The sequence below is a fragment of the Vanessa cardui genome, chromosome 25 (genome assembly GCF_905220365.1).
Source record: "Vanessa cardui chromosome 25, ilVanCard2.1, whole genome shotgun sequence".
NCBI classification, from domain to species: Eukaryota; Metazoa; Arthropoda; class Insecta; order Lepidoptera; family Nymphalidae; genus Vanessa; species Vanessa cardui.
In genome coordinates this window covers 4,345,191-4,365,478 of record NC_061147.1, presented here as the reverse complement: position 1 = coordinate 4,365,478, position 20,288 = coordinate 4,345,191, and positions in this window count along the sequence as shown.

Genomic DNA, 20,288 nt, shown 5'->3' with positions numbered 1-20,288 from the left:
TCTCATTTATTCTTTTTCGTAATACCTCTGTTAAACATTTGAGCGGCGTATTTCTTTTTAATTAGATCGTATAAACTGTACTTAGTGCTTACGCTTTTCTTTCTATTACATCTTAAGCGTTTTTATATTTAATAACAGACGCAGATTTATTTATGATATCTATCTATACATATAACATAATTGAAGTGTCTTACCATTTTACTAAATGCATTTACACATTTATTTATAATTTTTGTTTTTTCTGTCTGTCTATTCCGGTTAATTTGTCGAACCGTTTGACCGAATTTGATGATACTTTCAATGATAGCATATGTAAAAATAAATAACAGGTTCAGTTCCCAAGGTTGGTGGCACATTGGTGAAGTAAGGAATGGTTAAAATATACGCCAAGATCAAGATATAACATAACTTTTATATTTGTTAAAAAGTAATATGCGTTCTTCCTTTATTTATTATAAATATCAAATATATTGTATAAGCATAGCGAACAGTATAAACTGCTTAATCACAATGAGGTTAGTTTTAATATCTCCAAGTCATTGTAAAGAAAATCAATAAACGCCAAAGGCCCCTGGTTATTTTCCCGCCACTGGACTATAAATAAAAAATGGCCGACTTCCGGTCGAGGCACGCACTACCCCTTTCTTATTTAGTCCTCACTTCAATAAGAAATTAACTTTCAAGCCATTAGGTAATTTTTTTTTATTGAGTTAATGCAAATTTCTTCTTAATCAATATTAATATGGAAATATATATAAATTAAGTGACATATATCAGACTAATATCTTATATACAACAAAGCAATATAAGCTTATATATGATTATAATTATTATATAACCGTTCTCTGTTTAAAATTGATGTAAAAATAGTGTAGTTAATTTTTTGAACGGTGGCAGGATGGCTAACCGGTATTTCCCCGTTGAATCGTAACTCCGATTCTCTGGACGAAAAATGAACCACGGTTTACTAGTGCACACAGGCGAGTTTTTATTCTCAAGCAAGAAATTATTAATAAACTATTTGAAACGATGAAAACTAAAGAGATTTTCATACAATACATTTTGACCCGGACCATTTATTATTACCATTTAATATACAGTTATGTTTTATGTATTTAATTGATCGAATTAATTAACTAACTGATTTTCTTATGAGGTTTTATTGAAAAACCACATTATTATCTATCGGTAATCTTACATTTAATACTTGTACGGTCCTGTTTAATTACGATTCAAAATTCCTTGTAAAAGGCTACCCGAAAAAAGTATATTTAATTTACTCTCACTTGATTGTACATAATACTATATATTATATATTAAAAGAATATATAAACGAATCAAAGACATATTCTTCTAACAAATGTCAATTCGTTTAAAGAACTTATACATGCAGAACATTTTGAAGTTTCCTTTATAATCATTAAAAGAAACGGCCAACAATGCCTTCATGCTAATGAGCTGTTTACCTTCATTTAGCTGGAGTTTGCGAGACAGGCTGCCTTCCCAAAAGGTATTAAAGTTAAAAGACCGTATGATATTCTTGTAGCCTTGACATAAAATCATTATGTGATTATGTCCAAATTTAATATGCATTACTTAATACGATTTATATTCAAATATTAAGTAACTTATTTACAGTTTATTAATTGTATCAGATTTACTATACAAATATTATAATATAAAGAGGTAATATATGTGTCTTTGTACGTAGGGAATAATCTCCAGAACTAATGGTATAGTTCTATAAATATTTATGGTGGGTGAGTCAGTTTAAGCATACCTATACCATAAGAAAGAACACAACTGAAATAACAATCTGATTCCATGATTGATATCACATTGATTTAAGGGAAAGTTAATATTTTTTCAGCTGCTATAAGCAGTGTTGACCACTTACCTTGAGCATTTGCCTATTTTCTTATCTATTTTAAATAAAAAAAACATACGTGGATATGTAAAATGTATAAGTTGTCTGTCGATTAACATAATTATTAAAAAAATAATAACTACAAAAGTTATCTATATCTTTTATCTATAAAGTTAAAGAAATATTTCTATTATTATAAAAACAACGCTGCAGTAGAAACATGTCTTATACTGAATAGATTGTTACTACATATTGGAAACATAAATGTTGATAAAAAACGGGTGGGTAGAAAGGTTTAGCCCCACTGATTTATTTGTTCCATCAACAAACGGAATAGAATCCCCACTAAAAGTACTTCTGCTTTATTTTCGATTGCATGCGGGTTACATCGTTTGCAAAACAAACAAAAAATGAGTCAGACTGTTGTAAAAAAAAATACATCATCATATAGATAAAATAAAACGATTCTTATTACACTAGCAGCTCTAGTTTAACTTAAACAAACAAAATGAATACAATCCGCTACGTCGTAGCCGTCTACGGTATTTCGTAGACTTGCTACAGCTTTCATGCAAGATAAAGTCTAAATATTAAAGCACCTTTTGCAGATAAAAATCGCTCGAAGAGGGCGTTATTATGTAAAACCTTATCATAGTCAGTACAACCTAATTTGCTAATAGTTTGAAGTACCGAATAGTAATAACGTAAAATAAGATGGCTTCTTATAATTTTATTGCCGCATTACATTCACCGAAAGCCTTCGATACAGAAACGAGGAAAATGTATAGATTAAGATAAGATACCGGGAGTTGTATTATATTTCATTATTTTCCCTTGTAAAAAATTGTGAAAAAAACTTTCATATTTGTTATTTGAAAAAAGAATATTGAATTAAATAAATGACCATTATTTTATCGTATCTATTGATGTCTCAAAATTTATATTTAAAATTCATATTAATAATATAATTTATTATATACATTACACTTATTAATATTAATTAAATTGAAATTGTTAAATAACAAAATGTATGATCGTATTTAATACAAAACTATTAAGTGTGAAGGGCACCGCAAAATCGAATAAAAACTTGAATGTATGGTTATTTAACTCACAAAAGAAAAACATATTAATTCCATCATTAAAATTTTGAAATATGTAAATTCTATTTTTATTACCCGATATAATTATATACCCGATTTTTTTATGAAAATGTTCAAAGAAATTGACGCCATATCCCTACTCAGAGACCTAGACATCATCATCATAGAAAATGATATGTTTTACTCAATACATAATGATTGAAAATATTTATAATTAGCCTAATAATGTATAAGTCCACTTACGTATTCATTCAAGGTGACGTTAGACGTTATCAGTATAACGTCAATTTCGTTAGTATTATAGATGGATGATAAGACGTTTTTTGTTTAATGATGAGTATAAAATTTAGTACAAAGGTTCTCGAACTTTGTGTAAGAGTTACTTGTCATGTGGCTGTATCTAAGAACCCATCTAGTACACACATACTATGAAAAAATAAATAAAATATTTAAATAATACGCTAAGCAGTCCATATCCAAAATTATTACATGACCTACAAACGTTGCTTGACGTTTTTCTGTATGTCGCCATCACTCAGTGAAGGTTCTATGCTAATTATTTTGATATTTATTACCGTAACATTTGCAGAGGTCAGGTGGCAATCGATCCGTATACCGTTCAGATCTGGATTAGCCGATTAAGTTGGAGTTTGGCACAATGCCGGGGATATGCTAAGTAGAAGACATCTGATAGTCAATAAAGCAGTGTGCAACTCGATTAAAGAGCAGCCAAAAGAATAATGTACTTACAAATATTTGTACATAAAGAGTATTTTTTTAAAATTAATTCCTTTATCAAGTCTTAAACACTTAGTACCTTTTGAATCTAAGCATCAAATCATTGAGACGCAATATGTCATTTTCAATCGGTATACAGATTATCGCTCATACTGAGCACACGAAAATAGATCTTAAGGTGACGAACCTTTTCTTACCCCGACTGTACACTAAACCTAACTCTAGTTTAACATTTTTTAAATAATATTACCAATTCCCCATTCTTAGGAATTACTTATATTTGTATTTACCCCTCCAATTAAGGTTAAAGCTCGTGCTAGGTGGGGGAATGCCTCTAGCCCAAGGGCTCAAGACCGTATCTGCAACTTTTTACATCGCTGTTCAAGCATGAAACCATTGCGGTATTAACGCTTTCAAGTTTTATAGAAGTATTATGTATGAATGCATAACTTGATGATGTAATTTTCCGAAAAACGCAATATTTTCCTATAAAAGGCAACTATTAAATCTATCAAGAAAAACAGGTTAAGGTATCATCACAGACTTTTGTGATAATTTTCATGCAATCCACATTATAAAAACTTAATAATACATTTTTTTTAAAGAGAAAATAGTATCTACGAAACATACGAAATAAATATACTTAGCTTGATTCTTGTGTTATATATTTATATATAAATTGAGCTTTATAAACGCGTACAAACGTTGAATAAATTATCGAACACATAAATCAAGTTATGCTGTATACATATCGAAATTCCGTAACCTTGGATGAGCAATTTAACCTGCAAAGAAAAGGCGGCACACAATGTACCGTCATTTTTCATAAGCCAGAGGTTTCTTTTTTCAGGATTTTCTGATAAATCGTTAAAGTTGAAAACATAAGGAATATTTTCTTTTAAAGAGGTAATTGTTTCTAGGTCCGCTTTTGTTATAATTGTTTTCTAACTGACTTAAAATAAATAGAATGCTCTCGAGTTGTTTGTAAATTGTTTTTAATATAATTCCGTGTATGTTTATCGTTATATTTTGTTTCTAAAACGATTTTGATTCTTTTTTTGAAATGGGTTGAAAATGTCTTGACTTTATTGCTATTAAGAATTGTTAAGTTTTTATTTAACCGTTCTTATATAATATCATTTTTAGAATACAGAATTATTTTAAGATTTACTGAGTTAATTAAATTAGCTAGTAAGTTACGTTCATTATTTGTACATTTTCATATCATATTGTATACTACTACTATATATAGTAACTGGTCATCTTTGCCGATAGATATTTGAGCAGCAATAAGTACACAAACCATTACTTACACCGGCAATGGTTCTTTAATATAATTAAACAACTGTCATATAATATTGGTATATATGAGATAAATATATAAATATATATAACAATTAAAACATGATTTCCTTTAACATTATTTGTGTAATATTCGAAAGTTAATTTTACAGCATCATTCGAATAAAACGGTCTTTCGATTGCTTTTATGCTATTAATATATCACTTTTTTATTTACGACAACTACAAAATGCAAAAAGAAATGTATAATGGGTATATTACATTACATTTACCTTTTTTTTAATTTTTAAGACTGGCAATGTATTAAAAATACAAAATGTAGTCTAAAGTTAGCAGTTTTATCGTATTATCAATTGTTATTTAAGCTTTTTTTATAGCATAACGATTTTTTTAAATTACTTTCTGTATAATTACACTATAAATTGACCAAAAGTATAGCTGGTATGTAAAATCGAATTTTTGCCTTGTTATTTTTTTCTTTTTAATATATTTTGTCATTGTATTGTTTACAGCATTAAGGTTCTTAAAATACAGCTATGTTACTGACAGTCGGATAGACATTTCAGGATTAGTAGAACAGTATTTTTTATAAGTATCCTAAAAACTTCACATGCCATGTGGTATATTCCTCGGTTTGTCTATTGCCATTGAAATTATATTTAGTTTAAATGTCTTATAGAAATTTCTGTGTCTTATTTTTAAATACAAATTATGTACATTTAAAATATTTAATTTATCACCTTCGACAATTTGATTTTACTATTAGAAAAAAAAACTACGTAAGTATTTTAACTTTCGACAAAATTTACATTTGGTAAAGTTATTTTATTGAGATTATTTCATGTTATAATTTGTAAGATCGATTTCAAAAACATATAACTGTCAATTAATTATTGATAAAAATTACATCAAAACAAATTACTCTTATAGAATTTCAATAATCTTAAAAAAATAAAGATAAAATATTATATTATCTGTGCCAATCAAATTCAATCAATCTCATGAAATAAATTGATATTTTAATTTCCGATCCGCTTCATAATATAAGAGCCCTTAGATTACAGCCAGTTTAAGCTGTTAATAAAATTTTAATACGTAGTCTGTATCGTTCCCGCCGTGCATTCCCGCGCTTTTTGCACGTTAGAATTCGATGTTTAAAATTTTACACGCGAACTCTATTCTCTTTTATATAATTAAAAAATTACGTGTGATTGTTTGACATTTTAATACTTATAAATCAGTTACTTTTTTTTAATATTTTTTATAGCTAAGAAATTTTATATTCGTATATAGTTTTTTTTATTTAATTACTAATTGTAGAAATAAGTGCATATAACTGTCAATGTTAAAGAGGAATTGTCTAATTCAAATTTAAAACGTGTTTCGTCGTCATGTTACATAAGAATCCGAATCCATTACTAACTTAAAGTTAACACATACCTATAGATGAGATCTACAGTCAAACTGTAAGTCCATACACAATATTATCAATATTTAGAAGTTATAATATACTATGTTTAAACATCTATAACTAGGTCATATAAACCCGGTTTAAAAATATAAATCTCAATATAGTAGTGATAACAACGTCCAAGTCACAAACAATGGCTAATGCATCCACTACACATGAAGGATAGTATATAAAAAAGGAGGGAAAATGTAATTTACTTTAAAAAAAATCGAAAATCGCCCGCGCGTTCCATAGCGCGTCATGCGTGCGTGCGACACGACGGACGCGGTGCTACTAACGTAGTAGACCTGGAAAGGCTTCAGCTGCCCCCGCTCCAACCCTCACCCCTCACACCCCTTTAAGCCCTCTGCCCAGGCCACTGGGCAATATACAAAATAACTTATATCATATAACATACGCACACGAATTACAACTCTATTCCAATCGATTAAGACTCATTTTAAATACGATCTTCATCTGATTTTCCAAACGTAAGTATGTGTGCCGGAAAAGCGAATGCACGCCGACAGACTCACAAGTCACCGTTTCAGTTATACGTTCCTGATATTTAATTTTGATCTCTGATTTAACGGAATATGATCTACTTTCAATTAATTTCTGTCGGATGACTGAGAAAAGGTTTCAAATGTGTGCAACGAACACAAATGTCCGAATTCGATTACGTTATAATTGTTATGAAGCGTGCAATACAATAGCTCTTATCTTAATGCGTACAAGAGTCATATTCGTATATCGGTCATCAGTTTTTCGAATGTACTGTTTGCTTTCCACGGTTCATATTAGCTAGTACTAAGCTCGGAATGAGATTCCAATTGAATTTGATCTTTTATAAGTATGTTTTAGAGTCGTTTTTTAAATATCGTTTTATAATAAGAAAAATCGAAATTTAACACCGAGGGACGTTTATTAATGTCGACGTAGATTTTGTCAAATGAGTATCGTAAGATGTGCAGTCCTCTTGACGAATGGATGCAATATTTTCGAAAAATGCGCAAGTTATCATTTACCAAACTCAAAAACAAAAATCTGTCCACATTTTTTTATAATCTTTTCAATATAGATAGTACAAAATAAGTTCAGCAACTTTTAGAAATAAATATATGTAATTTTTAAAATAAAATAATCATCAAAGTATAATATATAAAAATAAATATATTAATTTATTTATTAAGTTCATCAATCAAACATTGGAAAAAAAAACTTGCAAACATGACACAAGTTACACTAAATATGGGAACTTTTATAAGCCTTATGCCTGTAGTTACACTGGCTTACTCGTCCATGAAACCGTAACACAATATATTGAATGGGTGATACCTATCCAGACCTCCTCACACAAAGCCCTACCAATTGAACTACTATTGGGTTTGTACTATTCATCTGATAATAAGTAGTCTTATTCGGTAATATAATTACAATGTTAGATAACAGAACAAAACATTGAGATTAATTGAGATTTAATGGTGTCTAACCAATTTTGATCCTGTAACAGTTGTACCAAGATTCATAAGCGTTTTTATATCATATAGATTGAAAGTCGGGATAATGGGCCTCCTGATGTAAGTCAGCAACTCCTATACATATATGTATTACCGCTGTAAGAAATATTAAGCATTACCTAGATCACCAATGTGTTACCAATTTTGGGAGTTAATATGTTACATTCATTACATGTTTACATTAGAGTCGAGATGGCTCAGTGGTTAGAACGCGCGTATCTTAACCGATGATTGCGGGTTCAAACCCAGGCAAGCACCGCTGTTTCATGTGCTTAATTTGTCTTTATAATTCATCTCGTGCTCAGTGGTGAAGGAAAACATCGTGAGGTAACCTGCATGTGCCAAATTTCATAGAAATTCTGTCACATGTGTATTCCACCAACGCGCATTGGAACAGCGTGGTGGAATATGTTCGAAACCTTCTCCTCAAAGGGAGAGGAGACCTTTAGCCCAGCAGTGGGAATTTACAGGCTGTTCTTGATGCTTGTTCTTGTTGTTCTTGTATGTTACATTCCTTGTACCTGTAATTAAAAACCGGAAAAAGCAATACCGAGTATTGCTGCTTGGCATTGCTTTATGATGAAGGGGTGGTAACCTACCCAGACGGGCTTGCACTCAACTCTAAAGATTAAAATACCGACTACAGAAAAATACTAAGATTATCTAATGTTGCACTATTTATACCTGCTATATAACACTATCTATTACAGCTGTGGGTTGGCTGGAAGAAATTTCTTTTAGAAATAAGCCCGCCATTGTGAACAAAATTTCATGTGTAAAATTACCATGTAAAATTTTTCAGTGCCATAAAGAGAATTATATAAAGTTTATTATTAATGGCACAATTCATTATTATTATATCTGTTAAAATTAAATAATATTATTGTATAATATTATACTTATAATAATGACTTTGATTTTATCTCGAACCTAAGATTGCCTGAACAAGATCACTTAGCGATAAGATCGCCTTATTGTGCATCTACAATATAGTTTAGTATGTATATATAGTATAGAATGGGGGGTGTGTGTATATTATTTATAAAAAAAATTAAGTAATTTTAAGGGGACTACATGAGCTAAATGCAAGTTTTAAAATGCCAAAAAGTATATAATCCAATGCAATAAACCAAATGAAAAAAATATATGTTAATCTTCAGGATAGATGCTAGTTATTAATTGTGTTGAAAACATGATGTAATTAATTTGGTACGATAGAAAAAAATCGCAAAGTTACCTCTAAAAAAGTATTTTTTTGTTTTTTAACTACACTTATATACCTTCAATAATTTTGGTCTTTTGTCAGATTATTCTACAAACAATTTACTAAAAATTTATTATCTTAATTATTTAGTAAAATCAATAGATTTTTTTTTTAAATCAGATTTTCTTATTTTCGACCAAAATGCGTAAGCATGTGTGCGTGAGCGCCTCGTACAGACACTGCCGGCCGAGGCCTGTTGCTATACAGACGTGTCGCTCTTTTCACCGCATCGTTGCGAATAAAATCTCGTAGATTTTATTTTTGTGTAATTTTAATTGTAAATTAATTGTCGAATATTATTCTTTTTTGTAAATAAATATATTAAGTTAAAATAGTCTAGTTGTAGTTTGCCGTTTATTTTTTTATTAAGTTATTTTTTATAAAGTTTAATTTTGTAAACATAGGAAATAAAGTACAATCTGTGAAGAAAACTAAAAAACGTTCATATAAATTAAAAAGCCGAACATATGAAAGATAATATGAAAAGGTATGAGTATTTAATTAGTAAACATATATATAAATATATATATTTTATAAATAATGATTATTGGAAACATTTATTAAAAACAATGCAATTAGTTCGCATAGAATCAGATTTTTCGACATATTTCTTACAGTCACCATGGAGTATTTGGTATTGACCAAACTAAAATGTGCGGGTTCGATCCCCGCACTCTGAACTAAAATTTTATTATTTTTAAAGGACTATATTTAAAAATATATATATATTTTATAATTATTAAAATTTAATTGCTAACAACTATGCATTTATTTTTTCAGAATTAAGAAAATCGAAAAAAAATAACACGGAAGCTATTTCTATTACGTTAGAATTTAATTTTATCAATTTTGTTTATAATAGGAAATATAGTTATGTATGGATGAAATTTAATAATAAAAAAAAAAATACAAATTAGCACATCACATGAATATTTAGTGGTGCTTGCCTGGGTTTGAACCCGCAATAAGATGCGCGCGTTCTACCCACTGGGCCATTTCGAAATATGTAATTGTTGTGAACCAAAGAACTAAAATATTTAGAAGTGTCATATACGTAATTCAATATTTTTTAAAGATTGGAAATAGTATCAATTGAATAGTAGAAATTTTAGCTCGTAGCTTCAGTGAAAGTGGGTGAAATATTGACTGCAAGTATCCAAGATATTTTAATAACGAACGACGACGAACGAATAATTAAAAAAAATATTTTAATAAAAAAATTGAAACGAAATTTATTTGTTTTTTTGTTAAACCAAAAATAAATAAAAATATTTGAATTTAATTGAATCAGTTTTATTTCAAATATCAGTCAAAAACAATACAAATAATTCTAATATCCAATCTATTTTTATGAGATTTATGACTAAACCCACTGTGATTGACCGAGTTAACCAATAATTCTACTAAACCGACTTGACGATATTATTTTTATAGTAACTTTTTGATGCTGACTTTTTTAACTTAATTTTTTTCTTTGTGTACCGATATTAGTAAAATGAACAAACTCTACGCTTTTTGCCAGTGTACAAATTACGAACAGTTCCAATTTTATTTAATAAATCGCTTAACAAACTTATAAAATTTAAAAATAGGTACGATTTAATATTTAGTATTACAACTAATTGAATTGATACAGTAAAAATTAAAGAAAAAAATTGTTTAAATTAACTATTTTTTGTACATAAAATAATAATAATTTATGTTTAATTAATTCAGTTTAATTTTATCATAATTTTTTAAATGACACAAAAAAATTAAAATAATTCTGTTGTCCTGTCTATTTTTATGAAATCTATGATTGATAGAATTGACTTCGCTTCGCTTTCGCTCGGCGCGGCGCGCGGCGGTTCGGCGCCATCTGTTGGAATATTCAGGCGTAACCTCGCCGCCTCGCTAAGCGTAGTGCGCGCGGGGACATGCCGTTTTTGTCGTTAGTGTAAGTGTGTGCGCGTGATTCTCAAGGGCAATTAGCTCCTGTAGTCCCCTTAATGTACACCAAATACGAATACTAGCATGTGTTTTATTATTTCGAAGTGGTTCGGTAGTTAGAATACGGAAACCGAAGATAACGCGTTCAAACCCGACCAAACACTGCTACTACAGTAAAAAAAATGCGGAATAAAAATTTTTTTTTCAAGCAGTTTAAAATTTGCTTTTTGCCAATGCTTTTATTATTATTATTATTATAAAAAAGGAAGGCTACCGGGCCAATGAACTACCTGATGGCAATTAGTCACCATAGTCAACATAAGCGCCTTAGGATATTTGAATCATTCCTTGCTTGCCTAATGCAACACCGACATTTTGAACTAAGTTATTATGTCCTAGCCTATAGTTACACTGGCTCACTCAATCTTCAAATCGGACCTGGCCTACCTGCCTGTTGCGGATTGAGGTTACCACTGATGGTGAACTTTGCTATGTATATATAAGAACAGATTAAAAACATACGATATCTTTTATACATTGGAATTTTCATTCGTTCAATATTCAAACAGAACAAATACTACGCTACTAGCAGAAGTCGCGGTTTGTGTATTTTATTTTAACATCTAAAACGTTAATGTAAAATTAATTTAAAGTTAATGGGAATATTATTCTAATCGAATATGTGACTCGAACACCTAAAAAGGTTGCAGGTCAGATCGGGTTAGCGAGATTAGATGGCTATCACGACATTTTAAAACAAGTAATCAGAAGAAACGTTTCATGCGAGCAAAACGAACATTAAAATTAGGAAAATTATCGGTCCTCATCTGACATTTAAAATACGAACTGATTTTTAACAGTCAAAAATTTGAATCGTTAATAATTTAATTATATCCAAATTATATTCGACCTTTGCCAAAAAAAAAAAAACATTCTCTGTGACAGATGTTAATATCAGAAATACATATAACAAGAACAGCCATAAAAAGCAATTGAAAATATTGCGTGTATACCTTTGACCCAGACGGTCGACCTGTATCGGAATCGTTCACTGATATTTAGTATAGTATTGTTTAAAAATAGTGAATGCATTTTTCATTCGAAATTCAAAAGGCGCGGCTTTTGTGTCAGCGTGGTCGTATTTTAAATTTCGAAAGAATTCTTTTTGTTTTTTTAACGTATATAGATTATTTGTACAAAAGATTTAGTATTCGTTCGTCGTATTCGAATCTTTTATTATATTATTCAAATATTTCAGTCGAGTAAAACCTTTTTTTTCTTCAATTTTATGAAGCGTTAAATTGTCATAGCATTAATCAGTCAGCTTTTACGTATAGAAGGATCAGTACACTATATATATATTAGCGTGACAACTAATATATCTTTTTAACATTTGGGAAACTTCTCAACATCAAAATCTAAAGTGTTATGTTTAATGAGTTTAAATAAATAAGCTTTTAAAGAATAAATAAATATTATAAGTATAATCAATTATTTATAAAAGTTTATAAAGTTTGAAATTAGTCATGTCAACAGCTACGGACACTTTTGAATCGTAATCATAATCATTTTGTAATTTAGATTCCGAGAGGAACCGCCCTGAAACTATGTTACATTTTTTTAAATCAATTTACAAAGATATAATTTGTTTTATTTTAATTTTCATAAGGACAACCAACAGTATATACAATATCACATAAAAATAAAAAAAATAATCATTTAAAAATTATCTAGGCAGCAGTTCTACTACTTACAGTTTCAACATTCACTAACACACTATGTATTAAAAACATTACTAGCAGTAATTAGAAATAAGAAGTATAATACAAAATTAATTTAACAATAATTATAATTATTAAATAAATACAATTAAATTATTATATAATCTGTATTAAAATATACGAATATTAATTCGATTCGATTTTTTTTTCATTAATAGGCAACGGTAAAAACATACTAAGAACCTTTCCAAAACCAAGATCAAAATTTAAACTTAAATTTGCTTCCTGCAAATAAAGGATTATACGTAGGGACCATCAAACCTTCACCCAGTAATCTTTTGTTTAAATATATAAACTAAACAGGTACAATTTAGTATCACTGTATTGATTACAAGAATCGTTTAAAAATTATTTTTTCTTTCTAATATTTGTGAAACTGTATATGTTTAATGGGATTGATAGTAGAATTGGAAGTGCTCGTTATTTAAATATTGTGTTTAGTGTATTGTACAATAAATAGTTAAATATTTAGTTTGATTACTTTACTTGGTGGTAGGACTTTGTCCAAGCCCGCCTGGGTAGGTACCACCCACACATCGGATATTCTACCGCTAAACAGTACGCAGTATTGTTGTGTTCCGGTTTGAAGGGTGAGTGATCAGTGTAACTACAGGCACAAGGGACATCTTAGTTCCCAAGGTTGGTGGCGCATTGACGATGTAAGGAATAGTTAATATTTCTTACAGCGTCATTGTCTATGGGTGATGGTGACCACTTACCATCAGGTGGCCCATGTGCTCGTCCGCCAACCTATTCCATGAAAAGTCTATTTATGCTTTTTTAAACCTTATTATGAATATATTAATTTTGATTGGACAAGAAATTATCAACTAAACAATCAACAAACTATAAGTATGCAAAAATACAGACAAAAATCAAGACCTCATGATACATGTTTTGGATAACAAATATTACAACACAAAAAAGTCAGTCAGTCAAGTCATTGTGAGCCACGTCATTTAAAAAGTACGGCACCAATTTCGACGAAGATTTGCTGATATTTATTCAATAAGTAAAATTTAAAATCGTCAGAAATAAATAAAAACATAAAGTTAAAAAATTCACTGGCCACTATGAGCCTTTGGGTTAAAAAAAAATAAAAATATATATAATACGTATATACATAATCTCTTATTTATTCAAATGAGTATATGGTCTCAGAAAGAAATGATAAACTTCTCCGTAACAATAATATCAGGTATCATATAAACAAGCATTTTTAATTTATCCTTCTATTTCGAGCCAGTGACGTAAAATATAATAAAAAAAATAATAAATCACAAAATTATAATTTCGTTTTTTGTCGAACGTTTGCAAAAAAAACTGAAATATCCAATGAATACATTTGAAAGTGCACAGACATATATCTTCAGAGACGTGAACAGTTATTTATAGTACCGAGGGGTTAAACTAACTTCTTTAACAAAATACCAATAGCTAGAATTTCACACCTACCCTTAGTTGCCGATGGAATCCCGCTAATAAGTTCCTGTGTCCATATATTTGGTACTCCATCATGCAAAATTGGCTGGACAAAATTGGAAGAAATTCGCAAAAGAGATAGCTTATATACTCTTCATTACACGCGAGCAAATCTACCGTCAAAAGCTAGTTTCTACAAATATATGTATAGTACGATACAACTTAGATGTAGCATCGGCAAAATTCGTAAAACCGATTTCTGCCGATTTACACAATCAATAGAAATAGCTCCATATCGCGCCATTCGACGCTATTCGTCGCTATAGATTCTCGCTTCAGTTCAAATCGAGAAAGCAAATCGACGTGTCAAATTGACAAATATACTAGGTAATATGATATTGCACGTTATTACGATGGTTTAAAGATAATATTTACATAAGAAATAAATATTGATAACTTGGAATGGCGTACTTAATTCGGATGCGACAGGTTTTTAAAAATTATATTAAATATAGTTAATTATTCTGTGACTGAATTTTGCAAAACCAACACTTTGTCTTGAGTTATTATGAGACTATATTGTCGCATTAGGATTTCCCTGAAATAAATAAATAAGAAATTATAAACGCCAGCATAATTCCTTGTAGCTTAGTAGATTGAAAAATTTAATTTTCTTAGTATTAGAAATTTTTAAAATACCGTTTAGGTAAGATTAGCGTACGACCCATACGTCTGTTTATATAGGATAGAATACATGAGTTAAAGTAACAATTAGCTATATGTTGATTGATTTTTTGTACAATGAATATAAAAGTTGTCAAATTACCATTTTGTTCCATTTGTTGTCGAAACGCTTGGCCCTTGGAGTACTGATGCAAAAACCTTCATCAAAAGTATAACAACAACCACAACAACAACAGCCTGTAAATTCCCACTGCCGGGCTAAAGGCCTCCTATCCCTTTGAGGAGAAGGGTTGGTGGAATACACATGTGGCAGAATTTCTATGCAATTTGCCACATGCAGGTTTCCTCACGATGTTTTCCTTCACCGCTGAGCACGAGATGAATTATAAAGACTGCTTGCCTGGGTTTGAACCCGCAATCATCGGTTAAGACTTTAAAAGTATATCACCTCGCCTCCTTGCCTCCACTGGTGGACAGGAGGGCTGGTTCGTTTTTTGCCCAGAGGATCGGAATTGCGATTCAACGGGGAAATGCTGCTAGCATTCTTGCCACCATTTCCAGTAACTACTTTTAGTTTATATTTGTGTATATTTAAGCATATAATGTTATAATGAAAATTATATACGAAATTCCACAGTATGTTTATACTTCGTTCTTATGGAGTCACCTGGAGAAGTATTAGCAATAGCTTAAACCCAGTAGAAGCTGTTGTATCGACATTACGAAAAACATATAATAAATTGTATTTCAGGTGTTAGATTCAGACAGACAGACAAGTAAGAGATGGACATAATTACTTTCGCACTTAAATAAATCTCATAATATTTTTGAGACTACTTTTTTTTTCACTTACAATTTCCTGGCATAGTAACATCAGCTTACCCGATTATAAGCTTTTCTTTTTATGGAATAGGTTGGCGGACGAGCACATGGGGCCACTTGATGGTAAGTGGTCACTATCACCCATAAATAATGACGCTGTAAGAAAAATTAACTATACCTTACATCGTCAATGCGCCACAAACCTTGGGAACTAAGATGCTATGACCCTTGTACCTGTAGTTTCACTGGCTCACCCTTCAAACTGGAACACAAAAATACTGCGTACAAGCTAATAAAATAGTCCTAGTTGTTACAACAAGTATGCAATATGTCATATAAGACCTCGCCTCGTTATCATTGTTCGAGCAACCTTGACCTCAGTCGATACGGAGGCTGACCTTGTCTTATTCGATATTGACATTTTCATTTCGAGTTTCCACGTTCTATCAATCTCAAAACTTCATCATTTTATCTAATTTTAATGTAATAATCTATTTAATAATAAATTCGAATTTTGTTAATTAATATTTTAAAAAACAATTTAGAAAGTGATATAATTCGCTAAATTCAAACAGTTAATCATATAATAAAATTGGGAGTGTCTGTTTGTAATACTAAAATTACCGCTTTTTAACTCAATGCATTAAATATCAATTTTTTTTTTTAACTTTTTTTTGGTCTGTGTGTTTGAGCTTGTCTCTGGAACGACTGGACCGATTTTGACGGGAATTTCGCTAACCGATAACTGATATAGTAAGAAGTAACTTAGGCTAGAATACTAACTTTCTTTTATTCAACGCACGAAATCAAAGGCACAGCTAGTTCAATTAAAAAAAATGCCAATCTTGCATACTACATAATTGCAACGTATAAATAGTAATAATAATTTGCACTATTCTGATATCTTTTTAATATGCCAATGCAAAAGAATTAAGCTTGAAGCAAAAAAACCCTTATATGCCCTAAATGAAATAATCATTATGTTTCTGAAAGAATTATAACATATACACCTTCCTTCCTTAAAGGCCGGCAACGCACCTGCAATCGCCCTGGTTTTGCAGATGTCCATGGGCGGTGGTAGTCACTTTCCATCAGGTGAGCCTCCTGCTCGTTTGCCACCTATGTCATAAAAAAATACACACAAAAACACTTAAAAAACGTACGTATTGGTTAGTTTGGGTTCACTTTTTTCTTTAAAGCAATTTTGCAGTATTTCTTGATAAAGTTCTAATATCGCATTCGGCGTTGGAAATATATTTAAATTAAGTATTTCGTGACGTGGCGACCGCGTTGAACACGCATGGGCCAGCCTTTTGAGTACGTTCGTTTTGTACTCAGCAAATTTTTGCTTTACAATTAAAAATACTGATTACAAATGATACGATAAATATATATAATGTATACTTATATTAAGTGTGAAGTGAGTAGGTTATAATAGAAAATCAAAATCAAAATATACTTAATTCAACAAAGCTTTTACAAGCACTTTCTTCATTTAACAAACTATATTAAATATGGAGCAACCGGTTCGGAATGTAGATTCTACCGAGAAGAACGGCAAGAAACTCAGTAGTTACTCTTTTTGAACATTTAAAATTTAGAAACGTAAACATAGACACGCTTTGTTATAAGGATGCTGATGTCATTCTGACCGATCTGAAAAATGGTGGCTAATTACAGGGTAGACCAGTCAACTAAAAGAGATATTATGGTACACAAGTGATCTCTCCATTAAGTTATCATCCTCATCCTCCTGTCCTTATTCCAATTTACTTGGGGCCGGCGCGTCTCTTTTTCTTCCATACTTCCCTATTTAACGTCATCACGCGTATCATCTTTCACATAATCCATCCTTAGTTTCTTTGGTCATCCCCTTTCTCTATATCCATCCACGTTCATCAAAATCTCCCTCACAATATGTTCCTCATTCCTCCACATAACATGCCCATATGCTTTCTCTATTCAGTTACTCTCATAATTCAGAAACGGCAAATCCTTCACAATCGGGAAGAACTTCAGTGTAAAACCAAAGGCATTACATACTTTCGTATTGCAAAACACTTCCAAACTTCCATAGGCAGAAACCAAAAAATAATAACTTAATATTTTTTTATCGACTTGAGATTTGAACCCAACACATCCCGCAACAGATCTGCAGCCTTATAACTATTAAACCAATGAGACATTCGAACTTTCATTCCTAATATACGTCGAAATGTAGAAGCTAAATATAGAAGCGTCTGATCAACAATTATTTTATTGACATCGAAATAAGTTAACGAACTTAAAAATCGATACGAATCGAATTTAAAATCGACTGTCTATGTATGACATGTTATATTATGACCTTCGATTAAATATTCAACTTAATTTATTATATATTCAAACGATTGGTCAGAAAGGGTTTTTAGAATCGATTTTTCAATCTAACACGACATCAGTATTTGTTTTGCGTAATAACATTTCATTGCACTGATTCTATGTTGTACATATTTAACCAGTGTTTATTGTTAGCTTCTGCCTCGGAGAGCGCAGTCATGTCTGAATTGTTTCCGATGGTGTCAAATTTTTCATTCAATCTGATAGTGTGAAACGGCAAAGTTTCAACTTTGCCGTTTCATAAATTTATATCATTTGTAAATAAATAAAAATTTTAACAAAAAAAAAAACCCGACTTCCAACAAAACACTATTTTAAAACAAATAAATATGCACTAAAAAGTAATAAAATAATTGCGTATTCAACGTATTTTTTAGAGACCTTCTAAGTAAAATGAAATGAAAAATATTAGACTACTTAAAAGTCAATTTACGATCATATAACGTAGTTATAGTTATTGTTATATTTGATGCACGTGTAAGCCAAGAAAACCCTACAGTATATCGATCAAAAAATAATACGAGAATACTTTAACAATACTATATTATAATAGTTTACTAATCTTGCCAGCGACTAAAAAATGTATATTCGCCGATATTTACTTTGTACTAAAAAATATAGGAATTTTTAATTTAATTACTCAGTAATGCCTTTCTTAATAATTAATATTTGCCCTTAATCTGGCGTGATGTATTGGTATCTGGCATGATGTATTAAAAACCTCGTGCATGGGAGTAATTTCAACGAAATTCATCCACCAACCAATATGCTCCAAACCTTCTCCTCGAAGGGAGAATATACCTTAGCCCAGGTGTAGGATATTTACACAAAGAAGCTATACTTATTGTTATATCAATATTAATAATTCAATTGTATTATTTTATGGACAGACAGTTTTATAATATGTATAGACTATTTCTAGACTGAGTTATATTCAGACGGATCGATAGGGAATGTCTGACACTGTTCGAGATATATTTCACCAGTCGGTTTTAAATTTAAACAAAATTTAACACGAATCTCACACACTGATACCCTTTACCGATTCAATGACAAGATATTATGACTGCAAGTAAAAAAGTCCTGAAATTCTAATAAAAACAGAAGCTTGACAAAACATACTAACATCATTAATGCAAAAGTGTTTTTTTTTTATTAGACTTGGTCCTGTTAACTATACAGGTGATCATGAAATATTCTATACATGTCAGTGATAGAGAGACAAGGAGGAAAGTCTAATCTCTCCTTCACACGTGGTAAACGTAATCAAAATTTACTTTATTCAAGTAGGCTTTAACAAGCACTTTTGAATCGTCATTTTACAATTAAGTGAAGCTACCACCGGTTCGGAAAGTAAATTCTACTGAGAAGAAGCGGCAAGAAACTCAGTAACTACTCAAGGAAGACTCATCTAATGGAAAGTGATTATCACCTCCATGAAAATCTGCAACAGAGGGGGGGGGGGGTCTTATAAGGCGTATTCGTCTTCCCGTTATTTAGGTAATAAAAAAGTATATTATTATTTAATTTGACTAATCATATATATAAAGTATATCTATCACAGTTATTTAAACATGAATTATTAATATATAATAATTGCACAATTACAATGAAATATCCAAAACACAAGTACAAGGATTAATATAATTTTCACAACGAGTCCTCTTCAGCGACAAAGGCAATGCGAATAATGTTCCGACGGTCACAGACGACTTTAATAAGCGTTAAAAAACTAAATTCTTTAGGATCGACGACCAGTGGTTGCTAATACCAAGCGAATTTTATCTGAAACATCTATTGGTAGTAAAATTGACAGGTGTGACGTCACGACATGCGGCATGACGCTTAGGTACTATACACAAAAAATACACACACACACATATATATTTTATTTTCTTTCTGGATATAAATTATTGATTGCGTTTAAAGTAATTTTAGAAAATCGAATCACTTAATAAGCAATCAATATTTAATTTATATTCTGTGGGTCTTATCGTTCAATAACCGCTAATATAATCATCTTCATT